Consider the following 10233-nt stretch of genomic DNA (forward strand, 5'->3'; position numbering starts at 1 on the left):
TTTTTTTTTTTTTTTCTTTTTTTTTTTTAGGGAAGTACTTGTAGATAATTTGCTTCCCGCCGCTGTGGCCGCGTCCTGCTCCTCACAGCAGTGGGAAAAAGAGCCGGGGAGGCGCGTAAAAGGAGGGCAGGGGGCCGGGTGGGCTGTAGCAGGAGGCGGCAAAGACTCAAACTCTCAGTCAAGAGAGCAAGTCCACTTCAGGGAGAAAACACACACACACACACACACACACACACACACACACACACATTACAGTGCTCTCACCAATCCAGAAAATACGAAATTACTGAGTCACCACTTCGTCATTAAACTAAACGCGCATTTTACTGAGTTGTTGCTCATTTACATAAAAATTTACACATGAAAAAAATCATCGTTTATGGAGGATATGTTTGTGTTCCTGAAGATTTAAGTGGAAGGATTAATCCTTAAATCAGTATGAAAAATGATAAGTAGTGTGGAAATGGATGATGCATGTTTATTTCTTTAATTTCTCCTACAATTTATGGGGAAAATTCATTATAATACCCCTGCAGGGGGGTTAATGCATGTCCCCAATGAGGGAAAAGTTAAATTCCTCTCTTATTTAATTAACAAGAAATGTAATAGATGGTCTTCCAGTTTGGTTACATCTCACTTAAAACTCCATGATATGACCGAGAACGTCTGATAACAGGTAAGCAGGTGTGGTCTCTCTCTCTTTTTAATAATAATTTAAATCTGTTGGAGATTAAACAATTTGAGGCCGGAAATTAAAGGTGAATTCCTTAAAGTCTGTGGGGAGACTGCAGTGACAGCAGTATCAGCCCCATGGGACCCTACAGATGGTAAATCGGCCCGTCACAATAGGCACAATCAATGATTACATGCATGAACGTAACGGACAAAAACAAGACCATCCTCCGAGAGCAACATCCTGAAGGTCCTAAAGCCCGCGGGGTTATGAGCTGGAACCAGGGGAGACACACCCAGGGACAGAGGGCTCACACTGTGTGTGCAGGTCAAAAGATGGTGATGGTGATCATGATGGTAGCAGGATGACCTCTGCTTATAAACTCTGCAGGTTTACATTAGCCAAAGAAAGTGTCCGTGAACAGTTCATTCATAAATTGATCTGGATAAGATGTGAATCAGAAACATGTTCCTAAAGAAGTTGATTTGTTGTTGAAAGAAAAATAATCTGCAACTATTTTAAATATTAATTAATAAGTTCAGTAATTCAAACATTTCATAGAGGCCCAGTATCTAATTTGTGAGGATTTGCTGTTTTGTTTGTTTGTTCCAGTATCTAATTTGTGAGGATTTGCTGTTTTGTTTGTTTGTTTTTGTCTTATGTGAAGTAAACTGGTAAACTGAATATCTTTGGATCATTGATGGGAGGTATCTAAGTACATTTACTCAAGTACTGTACTAAATGTTGTACTTTTTACTTCACTACATTTATGAAAGAGCTACTTTTTAAATTACACACAAAACACACAATCAGATTGTGATGAACTTTATTCCTTCATTTTGTTAGAAGTGAAAGAAAACCAAGACATGCATTGAATTACAATCTGATAATATAGAGATTAAACTACCAAAACTATATGAAGTAGTTCAGATGAGTTCCACCATGACCAGCAACAGCATTAAAGTACTTCTTACATATTCACAATGATCCAATAATGTAATAGTATGACACTGACTTTTACTCAAATTAGTATGTTTATTTGTATACCGTATAATATTTCTACTTATACTCATATACTGGTCTAGAAAAACAAGGAATTTGATGACATGTTTATTTACTGATTTGTACTTAGTAAGACTTTCATTCAACTTGATCTTGTTGTTTGTAGTTTGTTGTGTTGTTAAGCAAATATCATGTTGCAGTCTATTGTTAGTGTGTTAACAACACCACATTACATAGTACTGCAGTTTTGTTTTGCAACTGATGCACCAGCAGCAACTGTCTGAACACTGTCGGACCTTTTTAAAGGTTCAGTCGTGAGATTTAGGGAACTTTATTGGAATAAATGTAATACTATGAATATCAATTAGTGTATAATCGCCTTTTAAAGCAGAATTGTTGTGTTTTTGTTACCTCAGAATGAATCTTTATTCGATCTTTATATCTACAGCAGGTCCACCATGTTGAACTGTCATGTTTCGAGAACAGACAAACTAAACACTGGATCTAGATGGACTCTCAGATTGTTGTAAGTTTTTTAGCCACCCCCTGAGGTGTGAGGGTTGCAATCTGCAACTACAGTGGATGCTACTAAATCCTACACACTGGTCCTTTAAGCAATGTTAAGTTGCTTCAAATGCTCACCTGTAAAAATAGTACTTTTATATTAGTAGATTTATATTTAAACTTAATGCTAATTAACAATCAACTGACTCAACTGAATGTATATTTTAGAATATCTTAATATTTGATATTTGGCCTACATGTATAGTATCACGTTAACGGCAGTGACCTGTGGTCAGCTCTCAGAGCTTGACCTGGCCGTGTGCGGTGCACTCAGGAGAGAGCACAAGGACTCCCTGCAGCTCAGAAACACAGAGGGCCGGCTCTCCCTTCTCATGCCTGTTCAGGAGTAATGGGGAAACAATGGGATCACCGCCTGAGGGTTGGCCTGTGTTTGTATCCTGTGTTTTTGTCTTGCACCAAGTGTTTACTGAAAACACATCGGCCCCTCTGAGAACGAGGTCAGCTCACCCCTCTAATCTCCTCTGCAGGCAGAGACACAGTGTTACCCCCAGAACAACGTGTCACCCAGAGTGACCCTCTGGCCACACAGAGGAAGCTGCTGTCAGCCATGCTTAGCTAAGGCACAGCATCAGTGTCCTGCCAAAGACTTTGTTTTCTCACTGAAGCTTCAGCCCGGACTGAGCAGAGTGTCCAGACTGTCAGGCCTCAGGTTGCCTTGTCAAAGGTCAGTCAGCCAGAGACAACTTACAACAGGTTTCGATGTTGTTACACTTTCACAGGGGGAAGAGGAGACAAATCATTGATTAAATTTCACAACATCAGCTGTACAACGTTTAATTAATGTTTCATGGTATCATCAATCCTGTTGTACCTATGATATAATAAACTTGTTTGTTATGTGTGTTATGGCCTAATGACTTCCAGCAGCTGTATTTATCCTCTAAATCACACACAGAAAAACTAACCGACGAAAAACATTTATAACATATAATCACTCGCAGCATGTAGCCATGTACACAATTTTAGTTTGGACATTATGTAAGATGAAAATAAGAGTGTAATGAGTGTATATTTGAGTAGTTATTTGAACATTACATGTCAGCATTATATGTGGATTTGGAGAGATTTTTGCCACTAAATGCATTTTAATAATTCATTGCAACTCGATGCAATAGAGGTGAACATGTGGCATTAAAGAAATCTCACAGCTAACCTAAAGACCTTGGTGTTTTCACAGAGAACTGGAGGCAGAATTTCATTTTGAAATCAACCTTCTTCAGCAAAAGCGAAAGTCAGTGATTTTAACAGTGACTCTGTTCTGTCCCAGCAAACAGTGACAGTCAACATGCAAAATACCAGGACCCTGAAACTGAAGCAAATTAAATGAAATTCAGTCATTATTAAATGTATTATTTATTTATTTTTATTGTGACAAAATGTTTTGTATGAAAATGTCTATTTTGGGGTTCTTTCTGGGGGGGTTGATTGTGGTGACAAAATTCTCAGTCGAGGACATTTATAAAACAAAAAATAAATACAAGTCTAGATGGCTGGATACCAGTAAGAATATATTATCTTTTTGTGTTTAGGTGAACTGACACATTGAGGAGAATTAGCTGAAGATGCTGCTGGCGTATCAGTGTATCATCAGACTTATTACTAGATATTTGTACTTCACTTAATAGTTTCATATAATGCATATATAATATACTGTATATATAAGACTGTACAGGTTAAGACAAAACCAATGGCCAGTTTACAGAATATTATGCATTATTATAAATTATACTATCCAACAATATATGAAATAGATAAAATATTTATAGTACATATATAAATAAACACATAAGATATAATAGTATAACAGTCACATGGGTCATTTTTCATCACAATAGATTTGTACTTGTAAGACAGTGTTGCTTGTTTTATTTTAAAGGATTTCAATGATTCTCTCTCCACCATCAGACCTTGAGTTTGCACCATCATCCATCTGTTTGCATCAAGCTTAGTAGCTGATGTTTTACACACTGACAGATTATTGGTCAGCACTGGGCCCTGCAGGTCACGTCACACTATTGTCTCTCCAACATGGCAGACGACTCCTCTGGACACACTGCTGGACTTCACGATCCCATTGTCCTGAAGGATCACAGAAAACCCCATCTTGAAGGTCTATGGAGGTCAGTGGTGTTGACCTCTGAGTGACCTGTGTCAAGACCAAAGCCTCTGGTCTGAGGCAAGGTCAGTCCTTTTCAATGCCGTAAAGGCTAAAGATGGAGCAAAAATCCACTTCCAAAAGAGCACTCAGTAACTTTTATGTGTCACAGCGGGCATGCGGTGTCCCGTAAGGATGGCACTCAGTCACCCTTAAGTCAAGTTGTCTGAATTATTGTGCATTTAGTTTTTGCAATGACCTCACAAAGGTTACGCAAGCTGACAATATTTTATTCCCAGTGTGTAAATGGGTATTATGTAAAGAAAATTGTTAAATCAGGTGTAATGCAAAGAAATGTTTAACGGTACGGTGCATAAAAATGGAACAGAGTAAGAAATTACAATCACAGGTGGGATGTAATGATGTTATGTATACATCTCATCTCTGAAATGGTAGATAAAAAATGTTCTACGTGGGGTATGAAGTAACCTCCCCAGCACTGCATTTTGGTACTGAAATGATGACAGGCTTCGTTACGCTGCTCTGAAAAATTAGAATAATGGACTATGAAAGAAAGAGAGATACAAAGAAAGGGACAGAGGGAAGAAAGAAGGTCTTTGGGAAAAGAGGAATTAGATAGGAAGAGAGGGAGAAATAAAGGGAGGGAAACAGTGAAATGGAGACAAAATAAGAAGGAGAGAAGAGAGGAGAGGGGGCAGTAGTGGTGTGATGTGAGTGTTATCATCAGCTCTCATTCTCAGCATGGAATCTATAATGGGAAAATCAACCTCTCTGACTCCTGTGTAATTGGATTTGCCGGGTCTCGTGCTGAATCAGAGCCCAGTGGGTAGCACAAAGCTTGTTAAGATTGGACAAGCATTGCTGGGCCGCTGGGCCAGGGGAGAGGTGGGGCAATGGCAGAGGTAACCTTGACAACTTTTCTGGAGTGGAGAGTGAATAATTCAAATATGCTGAGCACTCAACCCATCATAGACAATTGATGGAGAGGTCTCCAAACATTAATCACTCCATTAATTGGGTGAAACCTGATCTTTCCACACATTTAGGTCACCAGAGCAGAGAAAATGGACACCTGTGTTACCTTGGAGGGTGTGTGTTTTCTAATGGCGGTTACCAGGTTACAGAAGTAAACTCATTATTAATCCCACCCAGTCTCTACCCACAAGATGCAACCACTTTAAGTCATTTAAAACATACACATAAAAAGCTGAGTATCAATTAGTCATTCAAAGTCCTGTATCAAATCCTGCAATTTATTAATGGTTTATCCATTTATGTGTAATTATTAGTAGATATGAACAGCCTCAAGTGAGTCATTAAGTCATCAAGGGATCAAAGCTTCTGTAAGATGGATTGTACATACATGGTTCCCAGAGGATACGCTCTCATGACCTTGGTGACTTTTCACCAACGCCACCCATCAGATTACCTGCCGACATTTGGAGTTTAGTCCCAACTATCAACTGTTATGCATTAAACACATTAAACTAAGATGGTGACCATTATCCCTGCTAAACATCAGTATATTGCATTGTCATTGTGAGTATATTAGCAGGCTGATGTTAGCATTAAGCTCACGGCACAGCCAGCAAAACTATTTTGGGTCTGCATACTTTGTTTTGTGAATGAATGATTTTGATGTGATGTTGCCTACAGTGTTTTATGTGAGCTTGCTTGGTTTGTGGCTGCAGGACAAAGTGTTTCTTGGGTTCAATAAAGTTCAAATTGAAGTAGAAGGCTGATTTCAGTGGCACCCTGGTGGCCTGTGGGTTTAAGTCCGTACAGTGACCTTTGTTGCCCTTCGTCATTCCCAATATTTATTTCCTCTTATTTCCTGTCACCTCTATCTAATACAGTCATATAAAATGCCCTCCAAATTACTCACACGTTGACATTTGAATGCTGTCATAGTAAGGATATCTGATAATTGTCTTCACCCAACCAAAAAATGAGTTAATTGAATTTGGGCATCAACCCAGCGGCATTTTACTCAAACGCTGAGCATTGGCAGCTCTGACGGCTGATCAAAACAATGGTGCTCCCCGGACCATTATTATAACACTGAGTAATAAAGCAGTTGGTGATTAGCTTGTAATGTATCCATCTAATCAAAGATCAGTAACAAGACCTACACTGTGCCAGCAGGGAGACTGGGGGCTTTTTCACTGTTGGTAGTGATGTAATGGAGATTAGAGAGAGCGAGAAGGAGAAACAGAGAAGAAGAAGAAGAGAGCGAAAGGGGGATGGTTAGTATGGTGTGGTTTGGATCTTGTTTCTGTATCGTTATGTTACACTCAGGAGAGCAGTAGATACCCAGGTAAGCACTGAATAAGATCTCTCTGTCCCTCCACCTCCCACGACATGAATGATTAAGTACCCGGTCCACAGTGCCCTGAGCCTGGGTCAGGATGATGTGGATGAGCATATGTGCACACAGGCCTCCATGCAGCATCACTAGCAACACTACTACTACAACTACTACTGCATGATGGATGAATGAGCCGACAAGCCAAGGGAGAGGACAGTCATTTTTTATATTAGTATTTCACGAGCTGGACTTTTGCCAACTAACTGTCAGCAATCTAGTGTTTACAGGTTCACTGATTGTCTCCATGCAAGCAGACACGGGAGGACTCACAGTTCTTGTCTAACTTCTCTGCAGAGAAGAGATTTTTTTTTCTTTTTTTTACCAGTTTGGATCCTCATTGAGATTTTGCATCTGAAAGCAGAAAGATAAAACTTCAAAATGCAGGTTTGAGTTTTCTTTTGTGTTCGTGTTAATCTATCACCTATTTTCACACCAAGCTTGACGTATCAGTGTGAAAATATGTTGTGTGTGTTGTTTGGACACTTGGGCTTTATTTCCCAAAGGCATCTAAAGGCTAAGATGATCTTAACCTTTGACCAATGACTGAACATAACCTTTCACCTTTTATACACTGATTAGATGTGAAGATCAATACCACATATTGATATAATACATATGCAATGTTCATACCTGGTTAAATATAAAGCTACAGCCAGAAAACTGTTAGATTAGACACTAAGCTCCAGGCTATCTTTTTCTAGCCTGGATTAGTAGGTAACAAAATCTGCCTTACAACATCTCTAATGCTCATTAGTCAACCCATTTTATATTGTTTGTTTAATCCATGCAAAACAATGATCTACTATCATTTTTCTTGCTTCTGGACTTTGTGCTAAGATAAGCTAACTGGCAAAGGTGCAGTGTGTAGGATTTAGTGGTATCTAGTGATGAGGCTGCAGATTGCAACCAACTGAATACCGCTCCCTCGCAAGCGTGTAGGAGAAAATACATTTGTTGTGTAGCTATTAAGAGCTCATTCAAAGGTAACAAAAGCACAAGGATTCTTATTCTCATGTGATTATACATGTAAAAGTATACTTGTGAATATTATATTCCATTTATGCCAATGTTGCACACTGGGTCTTGGATCGATGTGAGTATACATCATCTTATCTAACTTGTTGCCAGAAAGTGAATAATCATCCTGACATAATGAACTAGTCCTTGAAAATGCTTCTGGGAAACTGAGTCTGTAAAACCTGAGCTGAACCAAACCCGTATCGGAGCGACCTTTGGAGTTAAGAGGAGATATTACCAATACATGAGATAATTAGACAGAATCCTCTTTACGAGGGAGATAAACGTTCCAGTTACTTGATTCGCAAATTGCTGCTTCTTAGAAGAAGCTCCCCTCCTCCCTCCCTCTCTAAAGCTACCTCTCCTTCTTACGCTGATGAGGTCACTCTGTCTCAGGCAACACTGACACTCTAGACCAAGATGAGGGACCATCTCTTAATTAAAATACAATTGGTTGTGCTCTGAGGTAGCAAGGCAATTCACCTGATCTGACAATGGCTTAGTGGACTCATTATATAATCATTCTTTCCGTTGTGCATTGGTTTATGCGTTTAATTATAACTAGAGTTACAGTCCAGTCCAGGCTTGGTTCGTATTATATAAAGCTACAAATAACACATGCATGAGGAGAGGGGTTTTTTTTGTACAGTTGAGCGCTTTCTTGTCCTCCTGAACTGTGCACGCCCATTCAATGTTCAGCCTTTCTAGCACAGTGTCTTTAGAAACACCTCTGCATGCTGCAGACAGCTTTCTTAAAAAGAAATACCTGCAGGACACCAAAGGAAACCTGAATGGAAAACAGCACTGAATGAAAACCTAAAACATTAGCATTATTATCACCACTGAATTCATTAATCCTCCTCTTGACAGGAGCTTATCTGTTCATGTTATTACTTGTAATACTGTATGGCAGATCCCTAAGTCACGCTGTCCCAGCATATTGTCTGCTTGTGCTGCCCTGAGAGAAGTTTGTTCCCATGAAGAAAGGGGGTGTCACAGATACCCCACACCAGCACCACTACCATCACATCACCAGATTGATTCTGACGTCCAAAAAAGGGTTCCTTCAATGATATTGTTCACCTGTCTCATTGGCTTAAAGTGGGTGGCTAGGAGGGAGGAAGGGGAGGGAGGCTATGGGAAGGGGGTCGGGTGAGGGTTATTGGTGGGGACACGGGGTGAGGGGTATTGTTGAGGAGAGGGGTGAGAGCATTGGGGGTGTATGGCTGACAGGTGGAAAAAAAAAACACTCTCATCTGACTAGCCTCCTCTATCCATCCATGGGGCCCCATGTGAGCAAAGTAATGAAGTCCAAATTACAGCACAGGATTGCTAAGAACAAGCCTCTATTGTTCGCCCTCAGGGCACACTAAATGAGTGTCACACCAAGCAGCGGGGCACAGACCGTTACTGCACTATTTAGTCTGTCCCGTTGTCTCAAGACGGCCCCGTTTCAGAGGTTCTCAGATCAGACAAATACTGCTACCCTTCTCCCCCCTCCTTCGCCTTCACCCTTCCTCTGTACAGCCAACCCCTCCCCAACTCCTCACCCCAAAATAGGCCAAATCTCCTCTATTGTGTTTCGACTGCCTAGTGTGAAATTCACTGTGACGTTAAATGTTTTCTAATGAATAATTACTGAATGGATATGCAGGGGGAATTTGTGTAATGGATTGTAGACTGCATTTTAAAGACGTCTTTTTTGTCTCTGCTCCGTGGTATTTACAGGACAAAAACACTTGGCCTTTCTCAGAAGAAATGAGGGCCATAGGCGGAGGATAGAGGCTGGGGAGGAGGGGGGACGAAGGGCTTTGTGTCAATTAGATCCAATGGATTATCTTTTTAATGTTTTTACAGAGAGAGTTGAGAATCAAAGGACTTCTGCTTCCAAAGGAGAGAGAGAAAAAAAATACAAAACCAACAAAAGCTGTGAAAACCTTTGGTCTAAGTGTTGGTGCTGAGAATGCAAAACAGATTGGTGGAATTTTTCCCACTATGCCTCTTAAATGTGCCGCTGTTTAGGGCTCCCCGAGTCCATTTGCACAGTGTGTTGTGTTTGGTTGGTGTGTCAGCTCTAGTGAACTTCGGGCTGCAAGCCAAGGTCCCTGTGTGCTGTGTAGCGATCATTAGCTTCTGTCTGTTCGTCTGCACAATCACAGAGCTTTGCTTCAAAGACACATGGGACCTCTAGACCTCTTATTTCAATAGAACTAACATGGACCATGTTTGTGCTTTTTCTGGTGCTTTTTTTCAGCCCCGTCCTCCCCCATGGAGCCATTTATTCAAACATTCATTCATCCAGACGCATTTGTCAAAATACATGGCTGAGAATTTTGAATATAATTGTTATGCATGCAAATTTTGTTTCACCTGTTATTGTTACTATAGCAGTTTGCTTCCTCCAGTGTTTAGAATTAATCTGATAAAGACACACATTTATGAAGTTGATAACCCTAACAAATGAAGTATTAA

This window comes from Larimichthys crocea, chromosome III (assembly GCF_000972845.2).
Source record: "Larimichthys crocea isolate SSNF chromosome III, L_crocea_2.0, whole genome shotgun sequence".
Lineage (NCBI taxonomy): Eukaryota > Metazoa > Chordata > Actinopteri > Sciaenidae > Larimichthys > Larimichthys crocea.